General features: G+C 37.4%; 1 pseudogene; it reads right to left on the bottom strand.

Annotated features, from left to right (window-relative positions):
• Positions 1-11,371, bottom strand: part of LOC127410809 (enolase 4-like) — an 11,880-nt pseudogene extending 509 nt beyond the window's left edge.
• Positions 11,372-11,718: the final 347 nt, after the last annotated feature.

Genomic DNA, 11,718 nt, shown 5'->3' with positions numbered 1-11,718 from the left:
CCAGATATAAACGTATCTAAACAAAAATAAATCAAGAAATATTAACCCACCAGGTCAACGACTGATGTATCACCAGTTTCGCCACTGCCTGCAGCCAATATTGTCTCTGTATCTCAGTGTATATTAATAGAGAGGAGTTAAGTGCTTATTATTAAATATATTTAGAATTGTATCTTGTATATTTTAGTTTCATGAGCACATTAAAGGAATATTCTGGGTTAAATACAAGTTAAGCTCAATCGACAGCATTTGTGGCATAATGTTGATTAAAAATTTGTCTTGTCCCTCCTTTTAAAAAAAAAAAAAAAAAAAAAAATAAAAAACAAATCTGGGTTTCAGTGTGGAACTTGCTATGAAAGTGAATGGGGCAATCCATAAACGTTAAAATACTCAATTTCAAAAGTATAGCCACAAGACGTAAACAATATGCGTGTTAACATGATTTTAGTGTGATTAAATTACTTACTATAATAATAATAGTGTTTTAACTGCTTTTATCAAATTAAAAGTTTCACATTTCTGCCTTTTAAACCCTCCAAAAATCATCCCCATTCACTTTCATTGTACATGCCACACTGTTACCTTGATTTTTTTAATTTTTTTAATTTTTTTTTTTTAAGAGAAGGAGGGACAAATTCAAATTTGTGGCAATCAACATTATGCCACAATTGCTGTCGATTTGATGTTAACTTGTATTGAACTCAGAATATTCCTTTAATGTCTCAAAATCTTCACCATGATAGTCATCACTAACAAACATCATACACGCAGAAAAAAATAAAAATAATAATATATCAGATTGTGTGTAAGAGAGATACAGATAGCACTCAAATTTGGTGTTGTACCTCTTTGCTCTGCTATGCTTTGTGTGAGATCAGATATGGTCATGTCGCTGCGGTGCCTAATAATGACCTTGGTGACCCCAGGTGGGAGGGGCTTTGCTTCACTCCAGCGCGAACAGGGATTAGACGCAGCATCTGCTATCAAGCAGCATGACTGTCCAATCACTGATGCCAGTTTCTCCCACTGCTCTACATCCTAAACACAAAGACACACTGGCAGTTAGCCCTAATTCCATAGTTTGCCAAGTCAAGCTGAATGACACATAGTAAAGTGATTTTATTGCTTTATACAGAAAAATTTGGATTTAAATGAACGTTTTACTCACCTCTTTTCTGAAAGGATCAGTGGGGGCTGAGATGGCAGGATATTTATTGATCAGACCCTCATACATGTCATCCAGCTCATCTGGGGATTTGTGGCAGCCTGACATCACCTCATACTTCCCACGTGACTAGACGAAAGCAAGAGAAAAATTTAAATCATATTTTAGAGTCATTAAATAACAGTGTGGGTATATTATCACTTCTTTAAATTACTTTAACCCCGTGAGACCCTGTGTCCACATGTGTGGACATTACGTTTTGGCTTTGCTATAGTCTATGCTTAATGTTTTTTTTTTTGTTTTTTTTTTTTAAACCAACTGATCTCAGTTCAGGAGTCTGTAGGTTGTCATTAAAAGGTTAAACTTTCAGCACACCAAGTCATGTGACAAAACAATATGTGGAAACACAGCCGAGTTTGTCTTTCTGTGAAAAGGCAACAAAATTACTCTCGTAGGAAACCAGTTTAAGCTTTCACATTAAAACCTGTTTGAGTCAGAAGAGTAGTCTCTAGTTTCATCCGATGTGCCATTTTAAAAACTGCATCGATTTATTGTGAAACAGTATGTTGTTAAACACAATGTACCTGTACATGGACAACAGGACAACTTTTCCATAAAAATCCCACATGTACTCTGCATTATCACCAGGGGCAGATCATCCAATGGGTTTTATGGGCATGTGTCCGGGAGGCCAGGCCACTAGGGGCCCTCGTGAGCAAAAAAAATCAAGCCGATGTAAACATGGTGATGGTGTGCAACAGCTAAATGCGTTCATGTAGTGCATGGTCATAGCATAATGTTCCGCTCCAAACGTTCCGCAATTGTGACGTTGGAACAGGCATGTCAACGTGAAAGATGGTGAAATATTTTTGATATAGTATATGACAGATCTTACCTATAGTATATAATTACTTAATGTGCCATGCATTACTAAAACATATAGATTGTGTAAAAGTGCCGCAGGAGTATTGATTTATGCATATCCACTGGTACAACAGAAAAGAGCTTTTGCCTTTATTTTATATTTTTTTATTTTAGTTTGGCTTCTTCCGTATTTTGTTTACGAATTCAATGCGTGATATGTCGTTACAACAAATGCCCAACTCAGACGTATAGGAGCTTCCCAGTTGCACCTGAAGGCAGTAAATTTAATGGTAAAACTTTCAAACAGTAGTACACCACATATGATGTCATTACCCCATTGTCACATAACCTCAATATATTACTTCAGCGAGTTGGAATTAAAAACTGTTATTTTGCATCCAATCCAATTGCAATCCAATTTTGTACAAAAATGTCTTTACTCTTGGCTGTTTAATTTAATAATGAGTTAAGTAGGAGATGTCAAAAATTGCTGTCGTTCATCACAATGGAAATGCAGGGTCAGGTCGAGCACATTCCATTATGGGTGTGAAACAGTATTATACACAGTGTGCTTTGATGTATACTGCACATTTTGGCAAATGTAGTGGGTCATTTACTGTACTGTATGTATTTCATGCATACAGAAAATTTGCATGCTGCACAGTGCAGAAATAATGAGACTAGTATGGTAGTATTCTATTCCAAACATTTCAGCACCCCTATACCCAATAATGTTATGTAGGTCTTTAGAGGCTATAGAAACTATAGCATTAATGCAGTGAGGTTGCCACAATGTACAATGCACCCGTAATTGCCTTCCATCTAAACATAAATATATATATAGTGTGACATGCTGTTAAGTGGTTCAATCGGCTTTCACAAGCCCTGCACATGATTGAGGCCTGTTTATTTCATTCAGATGTTGATGTGCAGATAATTATCCCATCAAAGCATAAAAAAATCCACACATAATTTGTGTGCTGCTTAATGCTTTTGTGTGAACCCGAGCATGAAGAATTATGTGCCTTTGTCAAAGAGTCAAGCCCTACGAGAGCATCCTTACCCCGGCTTTACACGTGGATCCATTCAGAACTCTACGCATTTCACACTGCAGCTCAAGGCCCATGCCGATGACCTGCAAGACCAACAAACACACTTAAGATGAGCAGTATGGACACTGCAAGTTCTAACGAGACTCAGCACAGCATTAACACATCTGTGCTGAAGGATTACTATGTCCTACTTTGCTAAGAGATGGTGTTTGTTTGTGTTTTGGTGTGAAAAGGTGGTATTCTTGAGCACACGCATACTTATCTGATTTGGATTTAAGATGGCCTCCTCCAGTAGGTTGAGTTTGCCCGCAGACTTTTTTCACAGCTTAGTATTGTAATCATGGGAACAGGCAAGTGAATCTCATCCTGAGCCTAAAGAAAAAGGGGAGCGAACATAAAGGAGATAAGGTTAACATCAGTATCCTTGTCCTCCTTATGGCCAGTCTTTGAATGCACTAATCTCTGTGTGACCTTTTGAGTTTGTATCTGTGCTTCATATTTCTGTATAATGTGTCTATCAGGACATGCACAGTTCAGCTTTCTTCTCGAATACACACCCCTGTAATCTCCCACATCCACATGTTTGTGTGTATCTGTGTCTGCCTGATGGATGCATGATGCATTTAAGTACTATGATGTGCAGGGGTCATCACCGTGTCAGCATGTGACAGACATTTGGGATAAAATGCAATTTTTATCACAGGCACATAAGAAATTGATCTTCTCAATGACATTACCAGAACGGAAGTGTGAACTGAGTGTGTTATTTAATAAAGTCTCTTGAAAGCAGAAGATTTTAGGTCAATTTTACTCACTTTTTTTTTTTTTTTTTTTTTTTTTTTTTATAAAGTATTACTTAATGGAAATTAATGTCTGGTTTGATTTTAAACCTTGATAATGCATGCAAAATTGTGAAACCTTAACATCTGTGACTATTCAAAAATGTGACTATGCAGAGAAAACACTTTATCAGGCATTATCATTTGAAATGCATATACTTTTCCTACACAAAATGTATTTATTATTTATTTTTTATCAATCCTAATACGTTTTACCATGGGCACGTTTGTTTGTGTACGGACATGTTGATGAACCCTGTTGATGTCTATGTGTGTTTGTGTGCATTGTTTTTTATGCTTGTTTACCTGCTGGTCTCTTAATGATATGAAATGTCTGTATAAGGCTAATTCTATAAGTCTGGAAGCGGTTTTAGCCACAGCCAATGAAACAACACCCACTGCTATGGCCCCTGGCAGCCTAGGCACTGGGGGCTCTGCAGGAGGGAGGGGCTTCTTCGTGTTGTTTCCTTTTTTACCTGGAGAGCCGAGACATAGTGACAGCGAGAGAAAGTGCAGGGGAAAGAGAAATTGTTAGAAATCATACGGATGTGCATTTTGAAGTGCAGCGAGTTCACCCTTCTGTGATCTTAAATCACCTGAATTTTAAAGGTAAACTAAGTCATTTTTGTTTGTTTCACTGGGTGATACGACAGTCATCTTGGACTTTCTACTGACACGTTTCCGGGAGGATGCAAAATCATACAAAAGCGAGTGTGGATCATTGGAACTATATCTAAGTGTTCTTTGTTCCCAAGAAAAATCGAGAAGTATTTGGCTGGTCATGTGATCTCAACAGGGCGGGCCTCATGAGGAGGCAACCTGCCCCAACACAGCCTTTTCAAGGTCACTAATATGACTAGAGTCTTCAGTGCATGTGAGTGCACATCATTTTAAACATATTTTAAACTATTCATTTTAGGGATAACACCATTTTAACAGTGGAAAAAGTTACTTTATGCACCTTTAAAAATGAAGTAATTTCTGCAGCACTAGCATCATCAAACCGAATTGATCACAAACAGATTTCAGACAGTTTCACCCATCTTTCAGTGGTTGTACAAACAAACTCTGCATATCTACCCTAAAAAAAAGGTGTTTGTATTTAAGAGGCTGGGGAGAGGAGCAATGAGTGAGTCGGTCAAATTTTTGTGAAAAAATATTGAGAACATGTGACTTTGTATATAAAGTCTGGCGTCAACTCATTCTTTATCTAGAAGTAAAAAGGCAGCATTTTTTAAGAAGGCAGCTGACCTCAAGGCAAACGCTCCTATCTTTTCAATGTTATTTTCATGATTTCTACAGGCTATACAATTTTAAATAAAAGCATTATTTTAGAAAAAATCATGGAAATGTATAATGTGGGCCCTAATATGTAGGGAAATAGCAATGAATTCATTTTCAGAAGTACAGTACTTTTACATGCTTGACTTTTTACGGTTAAGCTTGTATACAAGCTTTAAATCCTGAAATGTCTGTGATTTCAAGAAACCTGCACAAGTTGGAATTTTTAGACTATGTGAAAGGTTAAACTAGAGTCACCGTCATCAGATGGAAGGATACACTGGGATTATCTTTTTCAGTACAATCTGCTAATGTAGCTGGGAGCAGGCCCCGGCAGGGTTTCTTTGAAACAGAGCAATGTGGAATACTCTTACGACAGGTCCCAAATAAATAAGATGAGAGCAGAGTGCTAGAGGTAAGCTAGACTCTTGTTCAACCTCTCGTCTTTTAGTCCCACTGGCATGATCTACTGCACTAACACAATATGTCAGGCTTGTTGTCTTCTTCTGAACCCATCAGACACATTTTAACCTGGCTTTGATCCCTCTACTATTCTTTTTTTTTTTTTTTTTTTCTTTCTTGCCTTATTGACACTTTTAAATGGTACATATATTCAAAAGATGAAAGGAAATTATGGGGTAATGGAATGGGGAAATGGAATGAGCTGGACTTGAATTTGTCATCCACATGAGCACCACCGCAAACAGTGTCAGAGCATGTGCACTAATGCTAGGCCACGGCCCTGATGTCCCTCTAATATTCTAATATATTAACTTAGTGACCTCAAAAATTATGTGGCATCAGAGCTGTTCTGTGCAATGCAACCAAATGCCCTGTTAAAGGAACAGTTCACCCAAAAAGGAAAATGTTCTCGACATTTACTCACCCTCATGCCATCCCAGATGTGTATGACTTTTTTTTTTTTTATGCTGAACACAAAATATATATATATATATATATATCTCAGCTCTGTTCAATGCAAGTGAATGGTTTCCAGAGCTTTGAAGTGCCAAAAAGCAAATAAACACAGCATAAAAGCAATAAATTCCACCCAGTGGTTAAATCCATGTCTTCAGAAGCAGTTTGATAGGTGTGGGTGTGAAACAGATCAATATTTAAGTCCTTTTTTTTTAACCATAAATCTACTTTCAAACAGCCCTCCTATGCACATTCACCAGAGTTGTTGTTCTTCTGTTTTTGGTCGATTCGCATTCTTAGTGTATATCGCCACCTACTGGGCCATGGTGCAAATATGTTTTATTTATTCTTTTCCTTTGCTTTATCCCTCCTTTTTTTCTCCTCCCTGCCCAGTAGATGTCGATATGGGTTAGGTTCTGAAAAACAGAATAAGAGTGAACGCACATAGGAGGGCTGGTGGAAGTGTAGATTTGTAGTAAAAAAGGAAACTTTTCCTTGGGACCCTCAGAAATTTCTGATGCCCCCCACCCAGTCGATTAGTCTTCTTTAACTTTAAATGACAAAAGGTGGATTTTGGTGGATTAGAAGGATCTGTTGAACCTTTCTAAGAGATATACAGTATGCCTGGTACAGTGTGTATTGTGTGTTGCATGCTTGGTCACCTGAGCAGTTTGTCTACATTTGTTTGGTCATTGGGGTTGATTCCTTGCAGCATTGGACTGAGATGTTCTCTGATCCAAATTAAAGCTGTTGTTACAGAGTTGTTGCCGGTCATTGTTAGAAACTGTTTCCCCTGACTCTACTAGACCCTCAGTCAGGCGATCATAAGGGCCACCCATCACTGCACTACACACTATCTAAAATTTGCACCAGAGTCAGAAATTAATAGGGGCTCGGGGCAAAAATGCCACCATAATTAAAAATGTGAGGGCACAAAACATCCATGTAATGAATTTGCCTGTTTTTTTATTTAGTTTTTTTTATTTGTATATTTGTAATATCTGATATATATATATATATATATATATATAATATTCTAGGCCTAGAAAATTATTCTAATTATTCATATTTAATAAACTGACTAAAGCAGAGGTATTTGACATAAAATGATGACATAAAATGTGCTCTTGTGAAAGGGAAAAAATGCCCTTAGACAGTAAAAAAAAAAAAAAAAAAGGCAGTAAAATCCATTCCAGGCCTTAATAAAAAAAAACATTCAGACACTGAAAGCAATGTGTTTTTTGCAATAAACAGCAGCAAATATACAGAACTTGGATAAGTGATGGGATATGGATATGTCTGGTTCATTCCTAATAACACTCACTGCCAGCTATAGCAAACAGAGCTGTAGATCAGCAGTGAGGAACCATTTTCCTATTAAGGACAATTTGAGTATTTACAAAATTATTTGCGGGCCATACAATTGCTTGCAATTTCTGATTGTGGGTTGAAACGGGGATTATTTAGCAGAGATGGGCCACTTCTATTCAAATGAATGGTGGAAATTGGAACACTCAACCAAGGAGCTCTGAGCGCCTAACGGTCAACGGATGTAGAGAGGAAGTCTTGCCATAAAAGAGCAAATCACCTTTTAGATACAGACATCATCTGTCAATCAACTTGAGAACGTGCATGCGCATTAGCTATACAAGAAAATCGTGTTTTTAGCATAATATAAGGTAAAGAATCACAATTTATGATACCAGTATTGTCAGATTTTATTGCTGATTTGAAATATGTTTTTGAATCGTAATCTTCGCCAACCATTTTTGCGATTTTGGTCTTTATCCATTCAAGTAGAAAGGAGCTGCACTGGCATGACTGGAAATCAGTCGTGAGCGCGTTCCAAAGATGACCGACAGTAGACTGACTTGCTAGAAAGACTTTGGTTGAAATTGATGTACACATTCTGTTGCATGCTCATGCACCAAGAAAAATTTTAAAGGTCATTGTTATTATTTGAAATGATTTTAATAATTATTTACATTTTATTTATTGTTTACAGTTAAAGAAATCAAGGCCATTTTTTGCTTTTCAGATTATTTCTCGAATGGCCTCATCGGGCCGGAAATATTGGTCTCGCAGTCCTTATACGGCCCTGAGGCTGGAGGTGCCCCATCCCTGCTATAGATAATCTTACAGGTGATGGGTTCAGACTGAATGACGGTACCCATTTTGTGGAATGGAGAAGTCCACTGCCCCCAGTCAGCCAAATATGTGTGTGTTTGGGTTTAGTTGATGTTAAAGGGTTAGTTCACCCAAAAGATAGTGACCCAAGACCAGATGTCGGAAAGTTCTTTTTAAACGTGAGAGAGCAGAACAGTGTGACATCACATTCCTAACTCTCCCAGAACATTCTAATTGATCTTAGGCAGTGTGTGCAGTGGAGAGGAATGCCTATCCTCCTCTACCATTTTCTTTCACTCTTTCTTTTTCCTCCCTCTCTTCCTATTCCCATTTCGTTCCACACTCTACTCTTTATTCGGTGAGCCACCCCCCCCCTTTCCACCTCTCCACTCCTCTTCTCCTTTCCTCCCCCTAACTCCTGCCTACAGCTGGGCCGTTCCCTGTCCTTCTGCATTACTGTCATAAGCTCTAAATGTACCAAGCCAAAACAGCAGCTCTCTGCCCTGCAATATGGCCACCGTGCCAGAAGGCAGAGTGCTTACTTCACAAATACAAACAGAAAGGAAACTAAACAGACAGAGAGAGAGAGAGAGAGAAAGAGAGAATGATCTGATGATCTGAATGGTCACACATAGTAGTTGGTTACGGAGGCAAGTAGCATCGCAGTACAAATGCACACACTCTCCTTAATTGCTCTATGTGCATGAATGTGTGAATGGGCTCACTGTGACCTAAATTCAGCATTGTGTCATTATACATTTCTCCTGTTCACTGTACAGCATGGTGAGAATGCCACAAGGTGAAAGGTCACAGACCAACCAGCTTCTTGTTCTTTATAACCGACAAAACAGACCCACATAGATCTTTTATTCTCCATATTGTCCACAAAACAAAACATTTGATTGGAGTTAATTTCATTATATTAGGCCTGCTCAATGTAATACACTTGAAGCCCAACTGACAAAGTGGTAGCTGCCCTGAAAATTTATTTTAAAAAAACAGTCACCTGAAATGTCAAAATTTCGAAAGAATGTGTGTATGACGTCAGAATACCTTTTCCTCATTTCTGATGATACAGGTCTACTGCTGTCAGTCTTCTTCCATCAAACACCTCACTTCCGGTGATCTTACTTATTACAGGAGTATAAGAAAACCGGGAAAAAAAGTTTGCCTGAAATAGAGCAATGAGTGTTATTGATTTCCATTCATTATGTTGGTGTGTAATGGGGATCTGATCCAGCTCTGAACAACATCAATGCTGACTTCAGTCTGGCATTATAAAATGCAAACTGGATAAGATTTGTACTTTAAACTTGGTGTGAACTCATGGCTTGTCTACGGTTCCCACTAGATCAGTGGTTCCCAACCTTTTTTCCAAGGGACCCCTATTTTAACATTCAAAACCCAGAACAACCCCTTCTCCTGCGAACACCACCCCACCCCATCCCCAAATTAAATAACTGACATGAGCAACATATTCATGTGTTATTTGTTGAATGAAATTAATGAATTGAATGATTTTCTTTGTAACACGAGCTAAATATAATCTGTTAATGTGAACATCAATGCATTGGAGGAGAAATCACTAATGTACAAATGTATTAATTTTACTTAACAGATAAAACTATATATATATATATATATATATATATATATATATATATATATATATATATATATATATATATATATAATAATTTAAGAACAGTAATATTGTGGGATTTTCACCTAATAAATTATATGCATATTTATGATATTTATTGTGAGCTCTAGTCAAAAGATCCCTAAAGTTCTGGGGTATATTTTGATAGTACAGGTTTTCCCAAAGGTAAAACTTCCTGGGTTTACCCACCATCTGAGGGTGTTTGGTGCTCTGATGGCTCTTCAGTACGATATGAAGGAACAAAGTTAGGTATATGTGTTAAGTTGTTGAAATAAGCGATATGCCAAGCGATAATCCTATGATGATTTCATCAGAGCGTGTGGAACCCCACTGCCAAATATACTGAATATTGTTGGGCGACTGTCTATTTCAGAGAACACAAACAAAAAAATGCATGTAGACTGCGTATAATATATGGTTTTCCCATTAGCTACATATCCACAAATAAGACACACTCCATTACCAGATGAAGTATTTTGGAGAAACTCGATTTTAGTCTCAGCCTTCAGATTATGTCAATTTTATCATGAAATCTAAACAATAAATACTGTTTTGATGCTTTATAATGCTTTGTGTTGCAGATCGTGGTAGCTGCACATTCAAACGGAGTGGCACAACGCTCTCAAACGTAGCATGAATGAATATCAGAGGTTATATTGAAAGAGTACAGTACAACTTACTGTAATGTGTCACAGACATGGATAATATATTGTGCTTTTCCAGATTGGAGTACTCAATCTGTTCATTCATGTTTCATTTGCTAGTCTTTCACCACACATCACACACACAATTTGCATTTTGTCCATTGCCTCAATGAAACCAAATTCAATTAAAATAAATCCAAATAAATAATTATAAATAAAACCAAATAAATCCTCTTTTTCTTTTTACCACTTATGTTTTCCTATTCTCCCTGATGCTTTGCCATAGTCGTTGCCTTCGTTTGGCTAGCTAGTCTGTTCTGATCGTTGCTCAGTACTGTACATCTGTTATTTTTGCAAAGCAATTTTGCAACGTCTTTAAAAAAAAAAAAAAAAAAAAAAAAAAAAACTGCGTCCTTACTACCCTCGCGAGATGCGAGCCTATGTTAGATACACTGTATATATTGTCTTTTCATATATCTCATAAACAAGTAAATATTATTCAGATACTCAAAAATGGCCCTATTTGATTTTGCTTTTTTACAAAAATAATTTTAACTTTTTTTACACATCCAATTATTTTCTTCTTGTAACCCTCAAAATGGAGAGAGCTTGGCGACCCCTAGGGTTGGGAACCACTGCACTAGATAACCATAGATGTCATCCGGCTTCTGAAGAAACATTTCGTTCAAGACGTCCTCGATCCTCTGCGGGACCCCGTTAGACCTGTAAAACTCTGCGGCTTTGTTTTTTAAGTCGTAAAACTCCTGGTACTCTTTTGAAACTCTGCTATTGTAGCTCAAGAAACCTTTATACGACATAGCTCTTTGATGGGCGACAGTTTTTCATTCGTTTACAGTATGTGCGCGTCCTCGCTGGCTTTGTTGATTAACGGTCGTTGCATGGCAACGTCAAATGTAACACCGCGAGATTTTGAGATGTCATTTCGACACATTTCATTGTAACAAGTTCCATGACCGTTTTGGCGCAAAACTGATCGTAATTTTTCGAGATTTCTTACAATCAAATGTGGTCTCCGTTCTAAGTGGACGCTCTTGAAGTTAAATATAGGCCTATACCTAATAATATTTATGTATGATATAAATATAGTCTTAAATAGTAGCCTTACTCTTGACAATAAATATGTTTGCCTCTTATAGGCTAACTA

The sequence above is a fragment of the Myxocyprinus asiaticus genome, chromosome 20 (genome assembly GCF_019703515.2).
Source record: "Myxocyprinus asiaticus isolate MX2 ecotype Aquarium Trade chromosome 20, UBuf_Myxa_2, whole genome shotgun sequence".
Lineage (NCBI taxonomy): Eukaryota > Metazoa > Chordata > Actinopteri > Cypriniformes > Catostomidae > Myxocyprinus > Myxocyprinus asiaticus.
Note: the sequence above shows the minus strand (reverse complement) of the source record. Positions and strands in the feature narration are given on the sequence as shown.